The sequence below is a fragment of the Eulemur rufifrons genome, chromosome 30 (assembly GCF_041146395.1).
Source record: "Eulemur rufifrons isolate Redbay chromosome 30, OSU_ERuf_1, whole genome shotgun sequence".
Taxonomy (NCBI): Eukaryota; Metazoa; Chordata; class Mammalia; order Primates; family Lemuridae; genus Eulemur; species Eulemur rufifrons.
In genome coordinates, this window is record NC_091012.1 from 143,630,264 (window position 1) to 143,641,626 (window position 11,363).

The following is an 11,363-nucleotide window of genomic DNA, read 5'->3' on the forward strand; positions in this document are numbered from 1 at the left end:
ACGCAGCCACAAGCCCAGGGACGCCTGGAGCCCCCAGGAGCTGGAAGAGGCAGGAAGGAGCCTCCCCTGGAGCCTGCGGAGGGAGCGCGGCCCCGAGACACCTGCGTCTCACACTCCTGGGCTCCGGGACTGGGGGAGGATGAATCTCTGTTGTTTGAAGCCCCCGAGTTTGTGGTTCCTTGTTTTGGGGGCCCCAGTAGACTGCTGCGCCAACCGCCACCTGCCCTGGACCCTGTGTCTATGCCGCCGACCAGACTGTCTGGAGATGAAAGTCCTTTTACCGCCCAGAGAAGACCTGGGTCCCCTCTCCTGTCATGTGTCCTACAGGGTGGTGCACGTCTTATCAGGGGTCGGGGCAATAGTAGGACGTGCCGTGTGTTCCCTCTGCAGAGAGCTTGCCCCGGCGTCCCTTGAGGTCTGGCTCCCTTGGGAGCACGGCGGGTGTTCCAGGTTCGCAGGGCTGGTGGGTGGGCTTGAGGAGGACTCGGCCGCGGGACCCCAGGTCCGGCCGAGTCCTGGGCAGGGGAGGCGGCCCCCCTAGACCGCAGGCTGCAGCCGACGCCCGGGTGAAGCCGTGAGGCAGATCCCGTCTGATGCACACGTCTGGGGCATTTCCCACTGGGTCCCGGGCCAAAAACCTGTCACCAAAGGGCAGGGTTCAGACAGAGGCCAGGAGAGGGCAGAGGGGAAATGTCAGGGCTGTGGGATGTCCCAGGCTGTGCTCAGGACAGAGCCAACCTCAGGATGTCACGCCGGAGGGAGGGGACCTCCCGGATCCCCAGACCCGAGGGGGGGAGGTGTGGTCGGCTGAGAAGTGGGTCGGGTGGTGCTTCCGGTAAAGACACAGACATGCCCTGGTCCCACAACAGCAGCAACGGGAGACAGGGGCTGTGAGCCGGCCTTCCCTTCCCCCTCCTTCCCTCTTCCCTCCCTCCCTCTCTCCCTCTCTCCTTCCCTCCCTCCCTCCCTCCCTCCTTCCCGCTTCCCTCCTTCCTTCCTTCGTACCTCCTTCCTTCCTTCCCTCCTTCCCTCTCAACCTCTCTCTTTGTCTCCTTTTTTCCCCTTTCTTTTAAGGCAAAAAGTAAAAGAGAGAGAGAGAGAGAGACAACAGAAAAGCATGTGGGCACCCGGGGGAAGCTCTCACTGACCCTTGATCCAAGAAGTACAGCCCTGCCTGGCAGGGGTGACCCAGAAGCACCGGCACACGCTGCAGAGGCTGAGGGATGGGGACCCCCGGGGTCTCTGCGTGTGGGGGTGGCAGGCCTGACAGCAGGAGCCTGGCCACACCTGTGTGACCACGTCCAACCTGCTCCCCCTGCCCCGACTGCTGCTGCCTGCAGGGACCCAGGGAGACTCGAGCGTTGGTCACTGGGGTGGGGTGGGGGTGGGGTCTCTGACCAGGGCTCCCAGCACTGAGATGGCCACATTTTCATGTGCATGGCGAGACCCTCCTCTGTCACTCCTGAACGTGAGCAGACAACCAAAGATGGCCAAATTCCCAAACACCAAACACCAAAAGCAAACAGGGTAGAAAATCAACTCCTGGGAAAATGACTAATCAGGGGATAGAAGATTTTTTTAAAAAAATTGTTAATACTCATTATAAAAAAAGAACAGGACCAGGGTGGGGGAGGAAAGGCATGTTAAGAAAAACAGAAAGGAATTAAAAATACCATTGTAAAAGTGACAAAAACCCAGTGGATGTGTGGAAAGATAAACACTGGGAGAAACGCCTCGAAAACAAAAAAGACAAGGAAATGGAAATAGCAGGAAAACACGCGGACAGATCTACACGGCCCAGTATTCGCACGACGAGGGCTCCAGAGAGAAATTAGAAGAGAACGGATGGGAACGAATCTTTCGTAATTAAGTCAGAGAGTTTCTCAAACCTGGAGGACAGGAGCTCCCGATGGAGGTGAGACCACTTGGCTGTGGCACTTCAGAGCCCAGGGGACCCCTGGAGAGGTGACAAACTTCCAAAGAGAACAAGCAAAACAACATGGGAGATTAGAAGACAGTGCCTTGAAATACCTGCAATAGTGTAATAGTAATAACAGTAATAGATTCCTATTCTGGGGTCTGTATTGGGCTTTCGGGTCAGGGTGGGGTGCTTGTACCTGCAGAGGGGTGCCCAGTGGGGACGGGGATGCCATCGGGACCAGGTCCCTCCGGGCCCCGTTGCAAGAAGGTTGTCTCCTCTGAGGAGCCGTTGGAGGCGGTAAGAGCAGGTGCCGGCCGGGTCTGGTTCTGTGTCGAGCCCATCTCTCAGGCAAGCAGGCTGAGGCTGGGCCGGGGGCTGGGGAAAGGCTGGGACCACACCCTCACCCTGGGGTGCGGGGCAGGGGTTGCATTCAAGGCCTTTTTTTTTTTTTTTTTGGAGACAGAGTCTCACTCTGTCAGCCAGGCTAGAGTGCCGTGGCGTCATCATAGCTCACAGCAACCTCCAACTCCTGGGCTCCAGCGATCCTCCTGCCTCAGCCTCCCGAGTAGCTGGGACGACAGGTGTGCACCACCATGCCCAGATAATTTTTCTATTTTTAGTAGAGATGGGGCCTCGCTATTGCCCAGGCTGGTCTTGAACTCCTGGCTTCAAGCGATCCTCCCAACTCAGCCTCCCAGAGTGCTGGGATTACTGGCATGAGCCACCGTGCCCAGGCCCGGGGTGAATTTTGAAGGCAGCCACCTGGATTTCCATGTGGGACAGGTGCCACCTTCTCCTCTGGTTCTCGGGGTGGGGCATCCAGGGTCTCTGGGCCCCTGTGGGGTTTGGGGACAGAGGGTGGCATCCAGGTGCAGATGGCTCACCGATGAGCCCCGGGCTCTCTGTTTGGGCCCCTGAGCTGTTTCACCAGAAAGTTCCCCTCCAGGGAGAAAGCGGGAACCAAGACCACGGCCCCCAGGCCCCCGCGGCAGGGGCAGCTTTCGATGCTTTTCTGCCTTTCGGGGACAGCCTGCTCCGTCCAAGCCGGGTCCGGGGTCACCCCACCCTCCTGGGCATCCTTCCCGCCTCATGCTGTGAGTTATCCGGTCAATGTCCCCCCAGTACCTGGCGATTTCAAACAACCTGAGGACAGCGGCTGCCTTGGACCTCCTGGCGCCCTCTGCACCTGTGCCCACGCCTCGGTCAGCAGGATGCACGGGGCTTCACAAAGGGGCATCTTTTCTGTTTTCCTTGTCCCTGGGCTCTCACCCTTTCTTGAGGTGTATTTGGGGGACTGAGCTCCTCCCTGGTGTCTCTCGGGGCACCTCTCTTGGCAATTTAGATGTGGGGTTCTGATATGAGCTGAGTGGTGTCCCCTCAAATTCATCCGTCAGAGCCCTGAGCCCCAGGACTTCAGACTGGGGCTGTGTTTGGAGATGGGTCTTTAAAGAGGCGATTAAGGTAAACTGAGGCACTAGGGTGGGCCCTGATCCAACAGGACTGGTGTCCTTATAAGCAGAGGAGATGAGGACACAGACACGCACAGAGGGACAACCCCATGAGGACACAGGGAGAAGATGGCGTCTACACGCCCAGGAGAGAGGCCTCAGGAGGGACCAGCCCTGAGACACCTGGATCTGGGACTTCCAGCCTCCAGGACGGGAGAGAACAAATGTCTGTGGTTTAAGCCGCCCGGTCCATGGGACTCCACTGTGGCCACCCGAGCTGACCAACACAACATGTAGCATTTGCATAACATGACATATACAACATACATCACAGAAACCAGCACCCCTGTCCCTGGCACAAGCCCTCCTGTCCTGCAGTGCCCAGCATTCCAGCCTGTGGCTGCACCACGAGGCTCCCAGACAGTGCACGTCCTCAGCACTGTGTCATTTTGTGTTTGTATCTTCTGGGGGGGACCCTAGAAAATGCCACTGGGCCGTGAAAGTCACGCACATGTGACTGGGGAGAGATTGCTGCATTCCTTACCACCCGGGGCACCTCTGGTGGGTCACAGTTGAGCGGACACACATTCCCTGCTGTGCCCTGGGAGGGAGGGAATTCCAGAGCTCCTAATCTGATCTTGCACCGAGGAGGAGGAGGAGGAGGAGGAGGAGGAGGAGGAGGAGGAGGAGTGGGGGGAGGAGGAGGAGGAGGAGGAGGGAGCTGAGGTCCCGAAGCCTTGCCGACCACTCGCCCACATGTGGCCACAGAACCATCAGCCCATCTGGGCCAGGGGACATAACTGCTATGTCCCCTACACATGCCTTTTCCAGCCTGTGGCTGATGTCTCCGTCTCTCCGGGCAGCTTCCCTGAGCCCCGCCATGCCAGCTGTCCGCTTGGAATTGTCACCTGTCCTCAGCTGAGCCCAAGCTTTGTCAGTTGTGTTCTTTTCTCTCGACAGTGCTGGTGAGCAAGATGCCTTGGAGTGGCGCATGTCGTCTGTCCTGCCCCCGGAGTGGACGCCCCTCATCCATCAGCCCCCCTGGGGGTCCCCCAAGGCCAGCCTTCGTAGACGTCACTTCTCCCGGCCAGACTGCTAAAGATATTGAGAAACAGAGCTTGACATTCCTCAGCTTGTGCAAACCAACAAGCTTCGAAGCCAGTGCCCAAAGACACGGCTGCTACCTGCTGGGCGCGTGATACCCAACAGAACCGCTTGGTTTTCAGGTGCAGGGCACGACGAGGGTTTCTCCTCTCCCCGTCAAGCCCAGCAGCACGGTGTGACATCCAGGAAACTGACCACAGGGACCTGAGGAGCCACTGGCCGTCCCCACGGCCTGAAACCTCCGCCGGGCAGCTGAGAAACGAGATCCGGCAGCCGGGACAGGTGGGCGCCTCGGTGTCAGGTAAGTGAGGACCCCAGGTAGTGGGGACAGCTTGGGTGCGGGGCGTGCAGTCATTGAAAAAAAAAGTTAAACATTAATTTGAGATGATTGCAGATGCCCACGCAGTGGTGGAAAATACTAATAATCCAAAGACCGTGGGCGCCCACACGGCCGGTTCCCTTCCGTGGTAACGTGTTGCAGAAGGAGAATACAATGTTGCAATTGGGGTGTTGCCGCGATGCAATGTTATTCAGATTTTCCCAGCGTTACAGTACCCAGTTCTGAGTAATCTCATCACGCCTGAAACAGTTCCTGAATGGCCCTTCTACGACCTGCCCCTGCCCTGTCCCTTGCGTCTTTGGGGACGGGGGTCGTCGTTAAACGCCCCCTTCGGCCCCCGGCTGAGGAGCGAGGGGCTGGGGACCCCAGAGGCCGGAGGGAGGGGGAGCGGCCTCGGCAGGTCGGGGTACGCGCAGGTCGGGAGGAACAGAAAGCGGGACATGGGGAGGGGCGGTGGCTGCGTGGGGGGCGCGGGCGGGGGGAGGCGCCCCAAATACGGCCCCGCCGCCGCCCGAGCCAGACGCCTCTGATTGTGGCCTGGGCCTGGCTTCCCGGGTTCCGAGTTTGAATTTCCATCCCTCCCCCCGAATCAGAAGTCCCCCGGGGTGTGAGGTCGTCCCTGGAGCTGGAGCTGGTGTTTCCCAGCGGAGCTCGTCTCTCCAGCTCAGAGGCTGTCGCCGCCGAAGCTGCTGTCGCCTGCCCGTAATCTGGGCGCCGCGCTGGCCTGGCGGGTTATCGCGGACGGCAGCCGGACCCGCCGGCCTTGCGACACCGTATATCTCTGTCCCCGGCCCCCCGGGCCCCGGCTGGCCGCAGTGATAGGGACCGAGGGAGGCCTTCGTTCACGACACGTTCTCCCACGCAAGCCACGTCTTTCGAAAGACGCTTGCTGTTGGCGCCGTTTATCTCGCCCCGCCGCGACCAGCGACGTGCGGGTTTGGAAATGAAAAAATCTTATCAGCCACCAACGGTGTGTTATGAAACGAGCTATTTCTACATAGCTTTGACCGTGACCCGGTCACCCTGTTCCGGCCGGGGTGGCACCTGTGTCGGGAGCCTCCGACGGCTGTTTTTACTTTTTCTCCCCAGCGGCTCCGATGCACCCGGCCTGGGCAGCTGGTTTTCTCCTTTTTAAATGGCCAGAGCCCAGCCCGGGTGTTTAATGCGTGGTTGCAGCGAACCGGAACGGGAAAGTGTGGTGCTGAATTCAGCTCGACCTCGCTGCTTTCCTCCCGAAGCCCTTTAACCCCGGACTCTATAGTTAGCGAGCGGAGGTGGCGTCTGTGTCACTTGGCTTCAATCCTGCCAGCTGCCTTGGTGTCAGACCCCCCCCCCAGGGCTGTTTCCTGTCCCCCCAGAAGCTCTTTCCTCCTCTTCAAAGCTCTATCTTAAAAGGAGAGAAACAAAAGGTGAAATCAGCCCAAGCCCCCACTGACGGGTGAGTGGATACACAGAGCGTGGTCTGTCCACGCAGTGGAATATTACACAGCCATGACAAGGAGCAAGGCTCTGACACCTGCTACGGCTCGGATGGACCTTGAAGACAGGATGCCCAGTGAGAGAAGCTGGCACGAAAGACCAGATATCACAGGGCTCCGTTTCTAGGAAACGTCCAGAACTGGCAAATCTAGAGAGTCAGAAAGTAAACTAGTGATTACCAGGGGCTGGGGAGGGGACGGGGAGTGACTGCTAATGAGGATGGAGTCTCCTTTTGGGGTGATGAGAATGTTCTGGAACTAGACAGAGGCGGTGGTGGCACAGCATTGTGTGAACATGATAAATGGCAGTCGTGGTAAATTTTATGTTATATGTATTTTATTCCAATGAAGACAGACAAGACAGAGAGAGAGAGAGAGAGAGAGGATCCAGGGAGATGGCAGAAAGTCCTGACTCTGCTTTCTGCAGGAATATTTCTGGGGACAAGACTGAGAATGTCCCCCAGGCCCTTGACGGAATCCATTCTGTGTACTGATGACCCTGGACACAGGCCTCCCTCTGCCCCACCTCTCAGAACTGCGGAAAGTCTGGAAGTTTCCATCAGAGCTTCCTCAGGAAGCAGGCGCTACTGATGGAGTTCCTGGGAAGCCCTCGGCTCTCTGGCTGCAGAGCGGCCACGGCAGAAGGGGCAGCTCTGGGAATCGCGAGGGGCTGGCGGGGCTGATCTGAAGGAAGAACCTCACCAGGACCAGCAGCTGGGAGTGGTGGGGTCTGGGTGGCTGCAGCGGAATCGCTGCTCTGTGGGGGCGTCACTCTGCCCACCAGGCTGTCTAAGTCCATTTGAGCTGCTAGAACAAAACCTCACAGCCTGGGTGACTTATAAACAATAGGTATTGATTGCTCACAGCTCTGGAGGCTGGAAGTCCAAGATCCCGGCGTGGCAGAGGCTGAGTCTGGTGGGGACTCACTTCCTGGTTCATAGATGGCGCCTTCTCGCTGTGTCCTCACGTGGTGGAAGGGGCGAGGGAGCTCTCTGGGGTCCCTTTTATAAGGACACTGATCCCATCCATGGGGGTCCACCCTGAGGACCTCATCACCTCCCAAAGCCCCCACCTGCTAACCCCATCTCTTTGGGGAGAGGGTTGCAACCTGGGAATTTCGGGGTGACACAGACATTCAGACCACAGCACCTGGGGAAGGAAATGGCTCCCTCCCTCAGAGCCAGGTTCACCTCCTGGCCAGCTCCACCTGGTGTGGAGCCGCAAAGCCGTGAGTGCAAACGCTCTAGGATTAAGGACCAGAGCCCCGTCCTCTCCCTGGACGGAGGCAGGACAGGGTCTCTGTGTTCCAGGGAAACCCACCCTTGCCCTGCCTGCGTTCCCGCTGCCCACACAGGTGGGAGGGTTGCCACCACGGAACTTAGCTACTTCTAAAACCTACTTCCTGTGCCCTGCCATGACTTTCTCAGTACGGCTGGCTGGCTGTGCCAAATCTCTTTAAGGAACAAAATTCTCTGAAGTATAATTTATTTAATAGCAATGGGATGAATAGAAAATCAGCCCCAGTAAGAGCAATGCAAGTTCATTACACACATTTTGGAAAACTGGAGAACACCAGGTAGCATAAAACGTCCTCAATAATTCCAACACCAAGAAACTGACGCAGGCATATTCGTGGTTTGCAAACACTCAGACTGTACCGAAACACAGCCTGTCTTTGCTTATTCTCACTTAACATTTTTTTTTTTTTTTTTTTTTTTTTTTTGAGGCAGAGTCTGACTCTGTTGCCCGGGCTAGAGTGCCGTGGCATCATCCTAGCTCACTGCAACCTCAAACTCCTGGGCTCAAGTGATCCTCCTGCCTCAGCCTCCCGAGTAGCTGGGACTACAGGGACATGCCACCATGCCTGGCTAATTTTTTCTGTATGGATTTTAGTTGTCCATATAATTTCTTTCTATTTTAGTAGAGACGGGGTCTCACTCTTGCTCAGGCTGGTCTCGAACTCCTGACCTCAAGCGATCCACCTACCTCGGCCTCCCAGAGTGCTAGGATTACAGGCGTGAGCCTCACTTAACATCTTATTGCTGGTGTTTTCCCACATCACAACTGGCTTCTAATTCCTGATTTTTGGGAAGTGAAATATTTTATTTTCATTGTAAAAACATGGGTTTCTTTTTTTTTTTTTGAGTCATAAATGCAATCATACAATCATAAAAAAGGAAAAAGAAGGCCCAGTGTGGTGGATCACGCCTATAATCCCAGCAGTTTGGGAGGCTGAGGAGGGAGGATCGCTTGAGGCTGGGAGTTTGAGACCAGTCTGGGCAGCATAGTGAGACCCTGTCTCTATAAAAACATTTTTTAAAAATGGAACAAACATCTGAAGTTTGAAGATAACCATTCCTGATATGGTGGTGTTGAGTTCCACATAGACTTGCACACATGTACGTACACACACAGCTGCACACAGACACACGTGTGCATTCATGCACACACACACAATTTCTCCTGCAAGGAATCTTACCCCATGTGTTGGGTTATATCTTCTCCATTTTACTATAAAACACTGTGACTATCTTTCCTCATGAATAGAACATTTCAAAATTTCTATGTGTCAGCATAATTTTAAAACATGTGTCCTGTGAATAAACATCTAGGTGTTTTTCCATGTTTTTTTTAAAGCATTGCACACAATACTCTTGTGAACAAATGCGTCACTGCACCCTTGCTGCCCATTGCATCCAATCTGCTGGGTTGATTCCTAGAAGCAAGTGCCAACAGCTTATTTCTGACAATATCAAGTATCCGATAAGGGGTTGAGCTATTTCACCAGCTGGTAATACACAATGGTGTCGCCTGATTTCCCATGTCCCCTTTTGTTTTCTACTTGCTTTGTTTTATTATTATTATTTTTTTTATGGCTGTTCCAGTGTCTGGTTGGTGAAATAGCCACGGTGCCGTGTGACTTCCCAGCAAAGCGTCTGCCCGCAGACTATGTTCCCATTGCTAAGACAGACCCTCCTTGCTAAGAAAGTCACACAAGCATGTAAAAATAACATAACACATACCCCCAGCCACCAGGAAACACCTGCTCCTCCACGCCCCAAACCACTGCTCCCGAGAGCACTGTGCAGGAATTTCTAACGCAGATGTGTGCACAAAGGAGAATGACTTTTAGGCTGTTCCGGTACCCGATGGTCTCTAGATTTCATTACGTGGGTTTTGGGTTGCTGCAAGATACCCCATCGGGACGGACAATCCAATTATCTAGCCATTTCCTTTCTGTCAGTTCTTCACAAGTCACTGCGATTGGAGATGAGTCGGTGGGAAGATGCTTGCCCTCATTTCTGATCCTTTCCACAGTGAAAAAGCAAGATTCTGGCACACAGTTGCAAACCGCTAACGTGCAGATACAGCTCGCCAGGTGTTTCAGAGCGTCTGACCACGAGGACATGCCCCGGCAGCCCGCAGGGGCTCGTGCCCACGCACTCCGGCCAACAGCGACCAGAGACTCAGCAGAATCGAAGCGGTAGACACGTTGGCGTTTCAATGCGGGTCTCTGACCGACCATTGCCCGTGGGCGGATGTCCGACCAGGCTTTGCACTTGGAGGGCAACGTCTGGCCAATTTCATGACATCTCTTCCACCGATATGTGTGCCAGTCACCTTCGGTGGCAGCTTCTGTTGTTGCACACAGAGTTTCATTGTTGCACGTGGAGTTTTGATGTTGCAAATGGAGTTTCATTGTTGCACGTCGAGTAACATTATTGCACATGGAGTTACATTGTTGCAATCGAGTTCCATTGTTGCACGTGGAGTTTTGTTGTTGCACATCGAGGTGGGAATCGTTCACCAACGGCACAATTTGTGACAGTCGCTCAAGTTAACGACATACAGAAAGGATATTTTTGAGACGAGGAGGATGGTGCCGAGGCCTGAATCTCTGCTCGTCCACTCAAAAATTACGGCATCTCCTCCACCGTGAGAATGTCCTCGGGTTCCTGCGAGTCTGACGGCAGGTGGATCCCTTCCCAGGTGACCTGAGAGAGAAGAAACGGCACCACTGAGACAGCTCGCTGCCGACTGCCTGGTTCTCCTATTAAGGAAACTTACACAAAGACCAACACGATTCACAACAGCCAAACTGTGGGAACCACCCGAGCGTCCATCGGCAGAGGGATGGATAAACCGAACGTGGCCCATCCACATGGTGGAATATTACACAGCCATGAAAAAGAATGAGGCTCTGACACCTGCTACGACATGGAGGGACACTGAGAACCTCATGCTCCGTGGGAGACGCCAGACACAAAAGACCACGTATTATATGATTCTAGTCCATCAAATATCTACAACAGGAAAATCTATAGAGACAGAAAGTCGATTACTGGGGACAGAATGGAGAACGAGTGCTTGGTGGGTACGGGGTCTCCTTCAGGGGAGATAAAATATTCTGAAATTAGACAAAGGTTGTGGCTGTAGCACATCGTGAATATGCTAAATACCCCTAAATTGCATGATTTAAATGGGCGAATTATCTGACATGGGAATTGTATCTCAATAAAGCTGCTTAAGAAATCAATAGATCAGGGAAAGATTTGTGTCTGAGGGGCCTGCCGGCTGGGAGGGAGAGACAGCAGGAGCCCTCTCCTGGGGACAGGCAGACAGATGTCCCCCAACTGAGCACACACAGACTTTAATGCACACACTGGGGCACCCCCTCTCCTCAGACCCTGGGGTGGAATTCTTGTTCCTGCTGGACTCAATGGCTCCAGGATCCTGCACCCTCAGGGATCCCCGAGGACAGCCCCAGGCCCCGGGACACAAAGTGTCTCCCGAGAAATTGGGCTGGAGATGATCAGAGAGGAGACACCAGCAGCTTCCTTGAACCCTCAGGGCTGGCCGTGGGGAGTGGGGCAGGTGGTGGTTGCAGAACTCAGGGAGGCCACCCTGAGATTAAGCAGGAGTGATCTGGCCGGGCTGAGGAGAACAGGGGCTGGGCTTGTGCACTCACCAGAGCTTTGTTCGTGCCACCGCCTACCAGTCCTGGCCGCCTGCAGAGTGGCATTTCCTGGGCCCCACATTTGAGACGGGGAGCCCCAGAAGGAACCTGGAGG